The sequence below is a fragment of the Anomaloglossus baeobatrachus genome, chromosome 5 (genome assembly GCF_048569485.1).
Source record: "Anomaloglossus baeobatrachus isolate aAnoBae1 chromosome 5, aAnoBae1.hap1, whole genome shotgun sequence".
NCBI classification, from domain to species: Eukaryota; Metazoa; Chordata; class Amphibia; order Anura; family Aromobatidae; genus Anomaloglossus; species Anomaloglossus baeobatrachus.
The window spans coordinates 355,405,902-355,422,891 of NC_134357.1; positions in this window are offsets into that span (position 1 = coordinate 355,405,902).

Genomic DNA, 16,990 nt, shown 5'->3' on the forward strand with positions numbered 1-16,990 from the left:
ACTGATACAAGGTAAACCAAATTCTTGAACGCCCTGCAGCCTTACTCCAAACTTGTTGGGTCCGTGCCCTTTTGACGTTGCTGGTTGATCTGAAGCCTTGCCCCTTGGCACCGTGTTTACACTTGGTAGATCCCTTTCGCCTAGAACTACTCGAGTCCCCCTCACCTGCGTGGCTAGCAGAGTGAGCTTGCTCTCAGGGTTCACGCTTGGGATTTTCTGGACTGTTTTGGGAAGTCCTATCCCTAGCGTTGCGCTAGTACCCCGATTTTGGAGCGGGTGGAAAGCGGTTCATGAAGATTCCGTTCCCGTCGGGTGAATTACTGGGCTGCATGAAGCTACTTCCCAGCCTAGGATCCGCGTACCCCGTCATGCCCTGGCCCCTGCCCGGTTGTAGCACAAGGCCGCTGATCTGCCCTCCGTGGCAGTACTGTGCCCCCTGTCACTACCCTCTGCGACCGGGGTTCCAGCTCCTTCCAAGCCAGACCAACGTCTGGCACCTGGGACTGTTACAGAAGCCCAGCTCCGCAGCGTGACCTTTCCTGTCACCGCTCACTTGCATTTCTCTGCAACTACTCCTCTCTCTCTCCTGACACTTCTGGCCCTCCTTCTTCCATCCCTCCATCTGGGTGGCCCTATTCACCTCAGGCTACCCAATGGGTGTTTGGTGGATGTGGTGCAGAGTGTTCCTCAGGATTTGTGTATACCTGTTCTTAGCAACACCAAAGGGACAGGACCCGTAACCAAGGAGGAGCAGGTACCATGCAGAAGGGCAGATTGCATGGCACCCTTGTGACGACCTGATAGGCCAGGGCGTCACACCTGCACTGGTTGCACTTTCACATAGACTCTGGTGACTCCCAGGGAGCAGGGTTTCTTTTTACGCCCTTTTCCACTGCTGTGGCGCAGTCAGTCTTTTCACAAAAATGGCGGCAGTTTCACAAATCACAAAAACAGTCCATAAGATGCACGTCACCCGGTGTCAACGGGTCTATTCCAATCCTGTTTGTGATGCCAAGAACAGCCTGTCGCACCCCAGGGCTATGGGGTACTCAGTCCCGGGCCTGGTTTCACTGGGGAAGTGTCATGAGTGTAATGGCCGGTGCCTGGTTCTGTGACCCTGAGGGGGTCGCTTTTAAAAAGGGGGATATTTACAGGGATGATTAATTAGGTTTTTGTCGTGACGCCACCTGTAGTGTGCGGTCAGGTCGGGGCCACTGCTGCAGGGTTCTTCTCACCGGGGGTCGATGTTGGTTGCAGCCAAGATGGAGTCACTCCCCACAGGTGGAGTGGTTGCTCCGGGAGGGTGGACGGCTGGCTGATAGTGGGTAAATAATGTAAATGAGACAAGAGCTCTGGTTCAGGTGTTTATTCACTGGTTAGGAGATTGCCCAAGAGCATATTGGTTCACTGCTGGTAAGTCTCTGGCTATCCGGTGCAAGTTCAAGGCGGTTACCGATGTCAGTGTATATGTCCTGTTTGACCTCGCTATCCAGTGACTGGCAGAAGGAACCTGGGCTGTGCTCCAGCTCACAAGCCCCAGGCTCCATAACAGAAAGATAAGCTGTGTTTCGTCCCACCAGCACTGGTGCTTTTGACTCGCCTACCCCAGGGCTATGGGACACCCGGTGCCGGGCCGGACTAGTCCGGTGGTAGTCAGTGGTGGCTGGGCCCGGCTCCGTGGCCCTGGTGGGTGTCAGTTGAATATGTGGCTTGCTTGTTAATGGTTGTGTTCGTGACGCCACCTGTGGCATGCGGCTATTAAGCCGCCGCTGCTGTGTGAGGCCTCCGAGATGATGATATAGCAGCTATGGTAGTACTGCTCCCCACAGGTGGAGCAATGCCCGGGGCACAGTTGGTGCTTGTGAAAGTCTATGGTGCTGTGTGACTAACACGGTGCAGGGCCGACAGGCGAGGAAAGAACCAGGCACAAACAACAGTCTCTTTACCTTTTCCTCTTTTACTCTGGGAACAGTCCAGTCCTGGGAGACCGTTACAGGTGGTGATGGGGATCCGGTCGGCCTGGAAGTACTTGGGGTGATCTTTCTGGCCAGCTGAGTATGAGGCCTACTCCTGTACCTTTCTTGGTGATGATAGGACCCTGCTTCTCTGAATCCAGCAATGGCCCTCTTTCTGCTGGGACCAATGGCACGTCCCTTCCCCTCTGTAGCAGGCTGCGCAGGCCCACTCTCTGGTGCTTCTCCGCTGGGGTCCACACCGGGCCCTGATGCTGCAGCTGTACCTTGGATGTGTCTGGGCCAGGGGCTTGCAGCTCCCCTGCCCTTCGGATTCGGCTACCAGGGACGGATTTTATACCCTGGCAACCACAGACTCCGATGTCCGAGTCTCTCTGCTGCCTCTCAGCTACTCCTGCTTCTCTGGGCCAAACTGCTCCAGCTCTAGGCCCCAGATTCACAGGACAGCTCACTCTGTGTCTGTTCACTTCTGCTGCTCCCTACAGACTAACTAACTCCTCCCCCAGGTCAGGCTTAAGGAAGCTCCCTGAAACTTCAGGTTCAGAGCTCCCCCTACTGGCCTGAGGGAGAAACTGCGGTGGATGTTAACTTACTGGCCAGTAGATTTCCCCATTACCTCCAGGCTCAGCATTAACCCTCAGGAGGGCAATGCCGTTGTGGCGACCAGGTCCTAGGGCGCCACACTTTCCTGCACCCAGTCTGGTCTCATGGGACGTCCCTCCAGAAATCTCACTATGTGTCATGGCTACCTCCTGTTATACCCCATGTTGCACCCTCTCTCCAGTGGTTTTCCTGGTGACCGGGAATCCCTATACTACTGGATGGCTAACTCTCCCTGTCCACCCCAGTCCACTCCCCTGTGGGGAAGGCACGTAATTGCATCTGTAATGTGTCTGGTGTGAGCTCCGGAAACCCACCTGTCACTTACCCCAGATAGATACTGCTGCTTAACTCAGTTGCAGTACCCTATAGCGACCAGAGCTTCAGGGGTGTGCAGTGCAGTGAATATGCATGAGCATAATGAGCGGGCCCTGAAGTAAATGACATCAGCGCCGAAGAAAGCAGGGCTGGAGACAGGCGAGTATAGAAAATCATTTTATTTTAAAGACGTGTTTTCACTAGTACATGTCATACTGATCACAACATTGTGTGGTCTGTGTGAGATCAGTGCTGCTGGAGAAAAATGGACTTGTCCCCCTGCGGAACACACAGACATGCGTGTGCTCCATACGGAAACATGGTCCTTGTGAAAACACTAATGTGTACGCAGATCCATTGATGTTAATGGGACTGTGTATGTCCGTGTCTTCCGTATGTATGAAAGCGGACATCACACATACCGGACATCACACATACCGGAATCACTGACGTGAAGGAGGCCTTACAAATACAAGGGTTGACCCTGTTGTGGTGGAGATACCATCTGATTACCTAAGTTGCCTAAGACCAGTTGAGAAGTCATATTAATACTAAAACCTGCTTTACACGAGTCGAACTATCGTGCGATAGCACGAGCGATCGTACCTGCCCCCGTCGTTTTTGCGTCACGGGCAAAACGCTGCCCGTGGCGCACAAACTCGTTTAACCCCCGTCACACGCACTTACCTTCCGGACGACCTCGCTGTGGGCGACGAACGTCCACTTCCTGAAGTGGGAGGGACGTTCGGCGTCACAGCGACGTCACGCGGCAGCCGGCCAATAGAAGCAGAGGGGCGGAGATGAGCGGGATGTAAACATCCCAGCCACCTCCTTCCTTCCATTAAGCCGGTGGGTGCCGTGGGACGCAGGTATGCTGCGTTAATCGTTCCCGTGGTGTCACACAGAGCAACGTGTGATGCCACGGAAACGATGAACAACCTGCACCCATGTAAATAAACGATATTATGAAAGTTAACGACGAGTACACGACTTACAATTTGTGAGTGATACTGTGTCTCTCAGAGGCGTCACATGAGACGACGTCGTGCGCTATGCCGGATGTGCGTCACGAAAACCGTGACCCCGACGACATATCACACAATATATCGTCTCGTGTAAAGCCCGCATAAGATGTGCTGATATATGTCATGTAAGGAGATGTATTATGCCCTGTTCTCTATGTGTATGCTCTAACAAATGTGCAACAGATTTGATGAATCATTGTAAACTGTGATGCAAGGGATTGGCAGATTCACCCGGTTTTACAGGGAGTCACCCTATTTTCACCCTCCCTCAACCGGTCAGCCTGTGAGACATAGCTATCCCCCCACTTCAGGGTAGGTGGCATAGGATACACATTTTATTATTATCATTATTATTATTATTATTATTATTATTATTAATAATAATAATAATAATAATAATAATAATAATAAAAAAGGTCAGTGCAGTTTGCTCACAGTAAAGGGCAAAACCTTGAAAGGTGGTGAAGTGTGCTGGCAAGGAGAGCAGGCAGTGACAGACCCAAATATATGACTCCCCTCACTTTTTATTGCCCTCTACTAGAAGAGAGTTCTAAGTTCACTTGACTTCTATGAGAGAGCAATTTGTATTTTAGAAGTCTATGGATATGAATGATGATTTCAGAGCCAGGAGCATTGAGGGTAAGTATGTTTATGTCTGGAGTCGGAATTAAGTTAGGATTTTTTCATATATAGGCCATGCCCTTCTTAAAAGCCACATCAATTTTTGCTGTTACTTAAGCGGGCTTTACACGCTGCGACTTCGCTAGCGATGTCGCGAGCGATAGCACCCGCCCACGTCGGTGGTGCGTCACGGGGTGATCTCTGCCGTAACTAACAATATCGCTACGACAGCGTCACACGCAATTACCTGTTCACCGACGTCGCTGTGGCCGTCGAACAATCTCTTCTTTAAGGGGGAGGTTCGTTCGGCGTCACTAAGCGGCCACCCAATAGAAGCGGAGGGGCGGAGATGAGCGGCCGGAACATCCCGCCCTCCTTCTTTCCTCATTGCCGGCGGCTGCAGGTATGATGTTGTTCCTCGTTCCTGCGGTGTCACACATAGCGATGTGTGCTGCCGCAGGAACAACAAACAACCTGTGTTCCAGACGAGGAACGATTTTTTTAAAAATGAATGACGTGTACACGATGAACGATTTGACACCTTTTTGCGATCGTTACTGATCGCAAAAAGGTGTCACACACAACGACATCGCTAATGAGCCGGATGTGCGTCGCCAACACCGTGACCCCGATGATATCTCGTTAGCGATATCGTTGTGTGTAAATGGACTTTACTGTGCTCTCATATCAACTTGTGAGGTTGATATCTCTGAACTAGGGGTTTCAGCCAATAAATTGGGAGAAATGCTTCTTTCAGACTGTAACGCTGCATTCACACAATTTGGGACTCAAAGTGTGGGTCCGATGGTAAGTATTGGACACCCATAGGGTCACATCCCTCCCCTTTAGACTATGTTCACACAGTTACAGTTGCATTGTGTTTTTTTCTAGTGATTATAAAGGGTGAGGTGGGGTTATAGATGTGATCCAAAAATATTACTTCCAATTGGGCCCAAATTTAAAATCCCAATTTATAAAAGTATTTTATGAATTACATGCCGTTTTTCATCCCTTACAAAGTCGTCCATTTCACAGTGTAAAACAGCAAGTGAGCAATTAGCTGCTTGACATGCTGCTTATAAATGGAAAGAAATTGGCAGGAAAGTTGACCTGAATTTATGGATGTTACAGTAAGGCTCTAGAATCGTAGTATACACAGGTCAGTGGGATACACTCCTTACATCTGCACTATAATCATCCATTCCTTCTGGAATGCCTACTGATGGATCTGCCTGAAAAGACTGAGATGAGCAGCTCCACAGAGTGGAATTGAGAACACAGTTGGAGTGGGTTACGGATGAGATACAAGTGAGCAGCAGAAAAAAAAACAGGACACTTGTGGTGATAGACAAAAGACGTCTTTATCTAGGAAACAGTATACTGATTCGGAACAAGAAAGCTCACTGGCTTTCCAAGCTGGCATCCTGATGGAAACCCCCATTTGGTAGTGGGATGAATAATCCATCAACCTCCAGTATCTGATGTAGCTAAAGAGGGCATTATGGGCCTCATATGGAGGCTGCACAAGAATATGGTTACACACATGCTCTTCACCTCGGTCCGCTGCCCTCTGTTGTATTCCATGTCTGGCTTAGCAGACTGCCCAGTGTGTGACAATATCACCATAGGCCTTATAAGAGCCATCAGGACACATGCCTGTTTCTTTGGATTGGTATTCCAGTCTCTAGTTTTGTGTTTTCCACCTCCTTTGCACACCGTGCTTTACCTGCTTCATATTCTGCTGACGTCACTTCATCTGCTCTGCTGTTTCCAAGATTCTTGTGTGTGTCTCAACTCACTCCCCACACATCATCTTGACAGCTGCACCAATGTCTGAGACCCATGTGCCCAAGTAGACCATAGTACGCTTGTGACCACCTCACAAGGTGAGGTCTAACAATTATGTTCCAACCATGTATCATCTTGGTGTAAGTACAGCGCCTTTTCCCAATAAGAGCAGTTTGTAGGATAGGTGAGGTGGGGTTTGTGGCACAAATAAGTGATGCCATTGCACCATCTGACATCCTCAACATACTCCCACCGTCAGACAGTCTACGGTTTACTTGTTTCTTTGAGGGGAGTAATGGCTCTTTGTTCTGCCGTAATATTCAACAGTGTGTCTGGCTGAGAGTGTTGAAAGATTTGCTCACTTGGGAATTCACTTTTCTCATAAACATAAACACGGTTGCACCCTTGAGACCGTGATTGTATGCCATTGCTGATGGGCCCTATTATGTAAGAGATCATGGCACTGTGTTCCACCACTTCACTGCTACTTTTACCAAAAGAACCTTGTCAAAAGAAGACAAACCCGTCTAAATGTTTTATACTGGATTATAAAAACATGACTGTGTGCCGCCCCCGTGCCAGCAGCCGGGCTGCTGCTCGAATCCGGATCCGCGGTGGATCGAGGGGTCTCCGGACCCTGGGGGTCGCACGACCACTCGATGAAGGGGGGCTATGTACAGTGGGATTAGAAATTTGTGACGCCATCCACGGTGCGTGGTAAGGTAGGGTACCACCGCTGCGGTTAGGGACACCCAGTGGCGGTGGTAAGGCAGCAAGATGTTTAACCCCTCTGTGGGTAGAGGTTTTTTTTCCGGATGGTGGTGAAGGGGTGCCGTTGAGTAGGAAAGAGTTTCTGCGTACTCACTCAGTCCAAGAATACTGACACCGACAGCTTGTAAACCAGAATTCTGAGCACCACTGCAGCAAAGAGGGAGCACGCTTGGATCCGTGCCCTTGGTGTTGCTTGTTAGCCTGTGACCTTTTCCGTGGCACCTTCTTCACTAGTTGGACCCTATAGTGTGGAACTAGTCGGGTCCCACTCACCCATATGGCTCACGGAGTGAGCCTGCTCTCAGGGTTCACGCTCTGGATTTTCTGGACTGTGTTTGGGAAAGTCCTATTCCATTGGTGCACTAGTACCACGATTTTGGAGCGGGTGAGGGATGAATCCTGACGACTTCACCCCCGTCAGGTAAATTACCGGGCTGCGTGAAGCTACTTCCCGGCTAGGGTCCATGTACCCCGTCGTGCCCTGGCCCCTGCCCGGAGATGGCTCAAGGCCGCCGGCTGCCCTCCTCGGCAGATCCGTGCCCCTTGACATGATCCCCTGCGACCGGGGTTCCAGCTCCTACCAGACCCAGATCAACGTCTGCCTCCTAGTATTCTACGAGGAGCCCAGCTCCTGTCCTCCTGTCCTTTCTCTCTCGACTCTCTTTACTCTCCTCTACACAACTCAACTGACACTTCTCACTTCCCCTTACCAACCCCCAAGTGGGTGGCTCTATTCCCTTCAGGCCCCCCCCAATGGCGTGTCTGGTGGGTGTGGTGCAAAGTTATCCTAGGATTTTGACTGGCTTGGCTCTTAGCAACTCCAACACACAGGGATCCGTAACCAAGGACGATGCGGATACTGTACAGAAGGGCAGATTTCACAATACCCTGTTGTAATAACCTGCAGGTAACGGGATACGCAAGGACTGCACGGAACCACGGGGGTTAATCAATGCAAATTAAATAACATATTGCACAACACAGGTGGAGGAATAGTGTGGGAAAGGAGGGAGAGAAAAGCGGGAATGTGCACAGCAGTAGATATAATGTAATATACATACAACCACTTTGAATAGCTTGTCAAGGGTGGGAAGCCTCAGATTGTACTCCCAAAAGCAAAACACAAAAATCCTTATTAAGCAAAAAAACCGCAGGGTCCTTGTTACCTTACTTGCATAACACAGTGCAGAGTCTTTTCCTATCTGTCCCTAACTAAAAGTAGTGTGCACACTTAACTGCAGGTTTCAGCGTGGGGTACCTCGTCACCGTTGGGGCCCGTATTCCGCCGGCAGACACCTGTAAAGTTCAGTCTTTGTCCTGTGTCTGTAATTTGCCCGTGCTGTCTGGCTCCTCGCTCCACATCCAGCCTTTCTTGGATCTGTGTCTTGGGGAGATGTCACGCAACACTCAGGTACTTGGACCTTGTTCAGCAGGGCAGAATGCAGCCTTGCCTTCTTCAGCACGTCTGAACACACACACCTCAGCATAAAACAGCTACCAAACAAAACTAGCTCCTCCTCATATCCTGTTCAGGACTGTACCAAGTACCAAGTAAATCAAGCAGCAGGGGTTTGTGCCCGCTGTTCTTTGTTTTGACAGCAGGTGGCAGCATAACAAGGAAAAGTTCACAGTCTTCTAACCTATATATGTAAATGTTCACAGGTCTTACATTTCCCCCCCTCTTTAACCTCGGCTGTCCCGGCCGATACTCTCCTGAGGCGCTCTGCACAGGGGCACACGGTGGCAACTCCTGCCCTGCTTCACAACCTGTTGCTTGGGAGCCAATGTCTTAAAACAGGATCCATAGACAGAACACACAAATTCATCTGCCAAGTACCGATCAGGGGGAATACCAGCATTAGCCCGCTCAGTCCGGCGTGGTACTACGGCTAAGTCACCAGACGTCGGCGCCGTATCAGGGAGTACAGTATTCTCGTCCCCATCTCTGGCGATTGGTGACTCCTGCTCTACAGGGGTGGCACCTGTGTCTTGAACGGATGGGGGCGTGGATCTCTCCCAGTCTGCTGGGTTGGTCGGGGCCCGCCACCATTCTTCATCGTCAGAGCCCTCTTCGAGGGTAACAGGAACGGGCATGGGCACCGTCTCCGAGGTACTTTGTCTGGTCCTGTCTTCTGAATAGCAGGGCCTCAGCATATTGCAATGCAGGATGAGGGTGCTGCCTCTTTGCTCGCCTCTCACTTCGTATACTGATCCGTGGGGCGAGATTCTTCTGATCACAATGTAAGGTTCTGTTTTCCAGCGCTCGCTCAACTTGTATCTCGGGTGCTTCTCTGCAACTAGTACTCGGTCCCCTGGCAAGAACGGGGTTTCACACACAGGTTTCCGCTGTGGATGTGTCTTTTCTTGCAGCCGCTTGGTGACAATTCGATGGATAGTCTCCAGCCGTCGACGGTGACAGTCAACCCAGGAACCCACACTCTGACCTTCACTGATCTCGGGGGGAGCTAGGTTCAGCTCTTCAATGCCTCTTCCGGCTCTTCCAAACAGTAGCACGTACGTGGTGTACCCAGTGGTGGAGTGGACACGATTATTGTATGCCCACACGAGTTCTGCGAGATAGCCGGGCCAGTGATTCTTACGATCATCCTCTAACGTGCGTAGCATTTGTAGGAGGGTCCGGTTAAATCTCTCGCAGGCTCCGTTGCCCTGTGGATGATAAGGCGTAGTCCTTGACTTCTGCATTCCGTAAATCCTTTGCAGCTCTCTCATGACACCGCCCTGAAAGCAAGCCCCTTGGTCGGAATGTATTCTTTTGGGGCAGCCGTACACCCGGATAAAGTCATCACTGATGGCTCGAGCAGCTGATTCAGCCGTCTGATCTCTGGTGGGCATCACCACCGCAAATTTGGAGAAGTGATCTGTCATTACAAGGCAGAACTGATAGCCCCGGTGGGAGTGACCAATCTTCAGATAATCGATCATGAGTACTTCCAATGGCTCTTTGGTTGCAATAGTCTGTACTGGTGCTCGCTGTGGGGGAGCTTTACTTAACTCACAGGAACGGCACAGTTTACAGGCCTTCTCTACTGCCCAAAGCATCTGAGGACAGTATACTATTCTTTGCAACCACTGGTAAGTCTTGTCCGGTCCGAAATGGGCTCCCTTCTCATGCGCCTCTCGGGCCAATGGTACTGCCATCTTCTGGGGTATCACTACTTGCCACCGTACTTCCAACTCTGTAGCTAGGTGCACCTTCCGATACAGCATCCCTTCCTGCACCGACAGCTTATCCCACTGGCTGAGAATCTGGAGGGCCACGTGCGACAGCGTGGCCCGTATTTCCTTTCTAGGCTTGCGCTGCTGGATCACCCACTCTTTCACTTGAAGCAGTTCTGGGTCAGATGACTGGATTTTCACCCATTCCTCTCTGGTTTGGCCAAGCAGGCGTGATGTCGTGCCCGATGTAATTTCCAGCATACGAGCCTCTACCACTTGAGCGGTGAATTTACTGAAGTCCGGAATTTCGTCTTCCTCCAACTGGCAAGGTGAGGACTGTCTCACGATTTGGAGGTAGAGTAATTGTTGTCTGTCTTGGGACTCGAACCCTCCCCACCGGGTAGCGGCTCCCACCATTCCTCCACAGTCCTCGGGCACGGATAAAGTGTTGGGAGACCTTTTGGGCGGGCCTGTTAGCAACTGTCGTCTTCCAGTAATCACAGCCCCCCTTGTTGAAGAGCAACTGGTCTAATTCTTTCAGGACGTTCATACCCACGATAGCCGGCACCTCTCTGTCGTACCGGCCCTCCGTTAACACAATCCCTTTTTGGCCTACGTTCTGGCCACATGCACGTATGTTCATCCACACGACCCCTACAACCGGAATGGAAAGATTGTTTTCAGCCCTCAGTTTGATATGTGCCCCTTTGTCAATGCATACAGTTTGTCCAAAATGTTGGTAGAAGAACTGTTATGGCATGGTGGTCACTTGGGACCCAGTATCCATCAAGCATCTTACTTCTTTCCCTTCAAATTCGGCCATGATCGTCGGCGTGCTGGCTGCTATATCTTCAGGGCGTTGCTTTTCTCTAAGCAGTGCAGAGTCTTTTCCTATCTGTCCCTAACTAAAAGTAGTGTGCACACTTAACTGCAGGTTTCAGCGTGGGGTACCTCGTCACCGTTGGGGCCCGTATTCCGCCGGCAGACACCTGTAAAGTTCAGTCTTTGTCTTGTCTCTGTAATTTGCCCGTGCTGTCTGGCTCCTCGCTCCACATTCAGCCTTTCTTGGATCTGTGTCTTGGGGAGATGTCACGCAACACTCAGGTACTTGGACCTTGTTCAGCAGGGCAGAATGCGGCCTTGCCTTCTTCAGCACGTCCGAACACACACACCTCAGCATAAACAGCTACCAAACAAAACTAGCTCCTCCTCACATCCTGTTCAGGACTGTACCAAGTAAATCAAGCAGCAGGGGTTTGTGCCCGCTGTTCTTTGTTTTGACAGCAGGTGGCAGCATAACAAGGAAAAGTTCACAGTCTTCTAACCTATATATGTAAATGTTAACAGGTCTTACACTGTGACGACCTGATAGGCCAGGGTGTCACGACTGCTTTCTTACAGAAACATTCCTACATCTGTCCATGGAATCTGTCCTTGGAGTTCAGAAATACAGTGGTATTGTCCATGGAGCCTGTCCTTTGTGTTCACAAATCCTTGAAGTTGACAAATACAGTGGTGCTTGAAAGTTTGGGTATAAAGGCCACGTCTCACTAAGCAACATCGCTAGCAACATCGCTGCTGAGGCACGACTTTTGTGATGCAACAGCGATGTTGCTAGCGATGTTGCTGTCTGTGACATCCAGCAACAACCTGGCCCCTGCTGTGAGGTCGCTGGTTGTTGCTGAATGTCCTGGACCATTTTGTAGTTATTGCTCTCCCGCTGTGAAGCACACATCGCTGTGTGTGACAGCGACAGAGCAACAACTGAATGTGCAGTGAGCAGGGAGCCGGCTTCTGCGGACGCTGGTAACCAATGTAAATATCGGGTAACGAAGAAGCCCTTTCCTTGGTTACCCGATATTTACCTTCGTTACCAGTGTCCGCCGCTCTCACGCTGTCAGTGCCGGCTCCCTGCACACGTAGCCGGAGTACACATCGGGTAATTAACCCGATGTGTACTCTGGCTAGGAGTGCAGGGAGCCAGCGCTAAGCAGTGTGCACTGGTAACCAAGGTAAATATCGGGTTGGTTACCCAATATTTACCTTAGTTACCAATCGCAGCATCGCTTCCACGCGTCGCTGCTGGCTGGGGGCTTGTCACTGGTTGCTGGTGAGATCTGCCTGTGTGACAGCTCACCAGCAACCCGTGTACCGACGCTCCAGCGATCCCTGCCAGGTCAGGTTGCTGGTGGGATCGCTGGAGCATCGCTTAGTGTGACGTTACTTTAAGACTAATGGACTATTCTATGAGACTTGACTAGTGGAAGGACCTCTGAGAGTGTCAATAGTCCATGGGTTAAGGGGCACAAAGCACTTGCCCTGCCCCAGGCACTGCAAACTCTAAAACGATATATGCCTCTGCCTTGTGTGATAACTTCTGCTGATGCTACACCCAACCCCCGCCCCAATACATAAATGCTACATAGCTAATATAGAATCCTGCTAAGCTAATACACAAAGATAAAGATTTACAATCAGTAAAGCAAACAAAAGAGTATTTATGTGTTTTCTCTAGAAATAAAATGTTGACAATGAACTTAGTATTAAGCCCCAGTGTAGTTCCAAACATAAACAATTAAACAAATACATTGAGCCGTTGTCCGTCTGACTACGTTCATTTTTGCATGTACCGTCTTGCTTGTCTGAAAGGCTGCCAAACTTATGAGTTTAAGAAGGTGTTTTTCAGACCTGCCTTGTTTTTATATAATAGCGTTGAATTAAATAATTAATAGTTACACAGAATTATAGCGTTCAATGACCTTGGGCACTAGAGTTGCTGTTGTGTAATAAACCACTAGATGGCAGTGTTTCTTAAATGGACGGGATCAGCAGAATAGCTATACATAAGATGGACAAAGGTATTGGGACAAACTAACTCTGGGCTGACAATCCACATATTATGGGCCCTGATCTCCACTTTTTTCCACAGTGTGGATTTGCTGTGGATATTCAAAATTAAAATCAAAGGGATTAAGATAATCTCTATAGTAGATGAAGGCCCATACAAATAATAGCAAGAATGGAAAATGGCCTCAAGAACCCAGCATTACACAACAATCCATTGATTTTAATTATAATTGTATAATCTTTCATGTTTCCTTCCTTCTGGGAAACTAAACATTTTCTCACAGACTACTAAAGATGGATTGTCAATATAGAGAGACAATCTAACAGAATAGGATTGTCCAACGGGAAAACTTCATCTGAGGATTTTCATACAAAATCTAAAATAATTTTGGAGTGTTTGGTTTGGCTTTTTATCCTAAAGCGGACTTTACACGCTACGACATCGCTCAAGTGATCTCGTTGGGGTCACGGAATTTGTGACACACATCCGGTCGCTTTAGCGATGCCGTTGCGTGTGTCGCGGGCGGAGGAGGGGACGCCGCGCTCTCCCACTGCTCGGGTCCGGCTGCGGCTGCGGCTGCTGCGGCCTGCTGCTGCTGCTCGGTGGCTCGAGCGATGGGCCGGATCCCGGGGTCTCGAGCGGCGCTCCTCGCCCGTGAGTGAAAAGGGGAATTGGTGTTTTGGGATAGTTTATTGTCCGTGACGCCACCCACGGTTGTGGTGATTGTGTGGACACCACCGCTGCTCTGTATGGGGATCCCGGGAGCGGTGACAGGGAGCAGCAAAGTTGTCAGTTCTCCCCTCCGTGGGTAGGGGGTGGTTGTCCCGGGGCCCAGTGATGGGGTGGGTGATGCAGGGCTTGGTGGGGTGCAGGGACGAGAGGGCAGCGCTGTGCCTTGCGGCACTGTGGTACTCACTCAGCCTGAGACGATGACACAGATCTCGGTAAAACACACGGCTGGAAAGACGGTTCCCACGGACGGCTGCACTTGCTTTCCCCAGTAGTTGACGGTGACAGTCCCTTTTTCCTGCACCTAAGATGATGATGGTTGCGATGGGTTCCCACCGGTAACCCGCTCCCCGGCTTGGATATGGGCCGGAGGAGCCGTACTTTGCCCGCAGGCGCTGGCCCTGAGAAACTGGTGCCCTGGCGGTGGCGGTGTCTCTCTGTTACGGTTGGACTGTTGCCTTCAATCGGGACTTGGTTGTTGGGAGACAGTCGTCCCCTTCACTGACGGATTTGGCAAATTATGGCGACTCCTAGCCTTGCCGGGATCCGAAAGGCCCCTGCCCTGGTGCTGACTGCTCTTCGTATACCGCTCCAGACCGCCGGGCCACCACCCGTCCGCGGTCCTTCCAGCAACCTCCAAGCAGCCCCCATGCGGATAGTCACCGCCGTCTGCTGACCTTGCTGTCTCTCAGTCCGGGGCACACACCCGGACCAGCTTCAGGCTTTCTTAACTGTCACTTTTACTTCTTCACTCAAGCTCCACTCCTTTGCTCCTCTACCACTTCCCTAGCTTGACTCCACTCTAGCCCTCAGCTAGACTTCAACTTCCCCTCCTTCCACTTCCTCCTCCAAACTCTATCTGCCTGGTTCTCCCGCCTCCAGGGCTGTGTACTCCTCGGTGGGCGGAGCCAACCGCCTGGCCCACCCCCTGATGTGGACATCAGCCCCTGGAGGAAGGCAACAAGGATTTTAGGTTAGCCTAGGTGTTCCTAACTGGGGTGTAGGGTGTGGTGGTGTTATGACCTGTGACCCCTGGCTTGCCCAGGGCGTCACACGTGGGACACCCATGAGCGATTTTGCATCGTCGCAAAAACGTGCTAAATCGCTCATTGGTGACATGGGGTGATTTTTTTCTTAGAAAGTCACAGCTGGATTTGCTTCTATATTGGCCCTCACTTTGAGATAATGTCTCAACCACTTGGAACAATCATTCAGTCTCTTAAGGCTGTATTACACGCAGCGACATCGCTGATGAAAGCATCCGCCCCCGTCGATTGTGCGTCACGGGCAAATCCCTGCCCATGGCGCACAACATCACTAGGACCCATCACACGTACTTATCTGCCTAGTGACGTCGCTGTGGCCGGCGAACCACCTCCTTTCTAAGGAGGCGGTTTGTGCGGCGTCACAGCGACGTCACACGGCAGCCGTCCAATAGAAGCGGAGAGGTGGAGAGCAACCGAAAGAAAGTGACGCCCACCTCGTTGCCGGAGGACGCAGGTACGGTGTTGTTCCATGTGTGCTGCCTCAGGAACGATCAACAACCTGCGTCCTGCAACAGCCACGTAATTTGGAATTAGAACAACGTGTCAACGATGAACAATTAGGTGAGTAATTTTGATAGTTAGCGGTCGTTCGTACGTTTCACACGCAATGACATCACTAACGAGGCTGGATGTGTGTCACGAATTCTGTGACCCCAACGACATCTCGTTAGCTATGTCATTGTGTGTAAAAGCCCCTTTAGGCTGCTCTAGAGAAAAACTAACTTGTGTGTAAATCCTCAGCATTGTTAGATTTTATGTAGAGCATAATGCACATCTGATCTTTTGTAAAAGTTCAGATAATATGCATGTAAGGTCATGTTCACACGTTGAATTTCTGCAGAGTTTTTTTTGTGTGTTTTTGCAGCAAAAAAAACCTGCAGTATTTTACTGTACCAGCAATGTAAATTTCAAATCAATGGCATGTCAATTCTTCCAGTGTTTTTGCAGTGTTTTTCAACCATTCAATTTAAAGGGGATGTCCACTACCCCTTCAAATTCCCTTTGTTTGCCCCAGAAAAATAAATAAGCCTATACTCCCCTTCGGTGTGGCCGCGGTTCCAGCGATGTCTAAAGCCACGTTCCTGGGGCCCATATGACATTGTTATGACACGCAAGCCCCGCGACCAATCAGTGCTCGGCGACTGTCTCTTGACATTTGAGTAGGAAGTCAGCGCAGGGGAGTGAGAAACAATTGTCCAAGTAGGGGACAAAAAACGTATCAAAAACTAACACAAAACTGCAGCAAAAATGTGAGTTTTTTTCATGCAGCATTTTTCCTGTCAACAGACATTTTTGATTAAATAATGTCTGCAGCAAGTACTTAATGTGTGTAATACTCTAAGGATTCAGACAAAATAAATGTAGTGAAGCCATAAATTACAGTGTCAATTTAACCAAAAAAACACAGGAGGAAACCTGCCACAGTTTGCATTGTGCATGATGGCTCAGTTTAAAAAAGCCCTACCATGAAGATTTTTTTTTTTTTTAATAAACCTGTACTTATTGTGTAGTGTGTTAATATATTCACCTACCGCCACCTCTCCAGGATACAGCTCCGTTCTGCTCCTCTTCTCAGTTACATCACTGCTCACCAGACTCTCCGGGTCACGCTGTGCCCTGGAAGTGGCCTATGGAGGGTCAGAACGAGGTTTCATAGACTTAATTTGTAAAAGATACTCAAGTTCAGGCATAAAATGAGTCTGAGGAGCGGAGACGTCACTGAGAAGAGGATCAGAACAGTGATGGATCCGGTAGAAAGAGGTGGAAGGCTACTACAGTCACACACACACTACACAACATGCATATGCAAGTGCATCTCAATAAATTAAAATATCATCAAAATGTTAATTTATTTCATTAATTCAATAAATAAAGGGAAACTCATATATTATATAGAGTCATTACACACATAGTGATCTATTTCAAGTGTTTATTTCTGTTGATGTTGATGATTATGGCTTACATCCAACGAAAACCCAAAAGTCATTATCTCAGAAAATTAGAATATTATATAAGATCAACTGACAAAATTATTTTCATCTCAGAAATGTTGGCCTACCGAAAAGTCTGTACAGTAAATGCACTCAATACTTG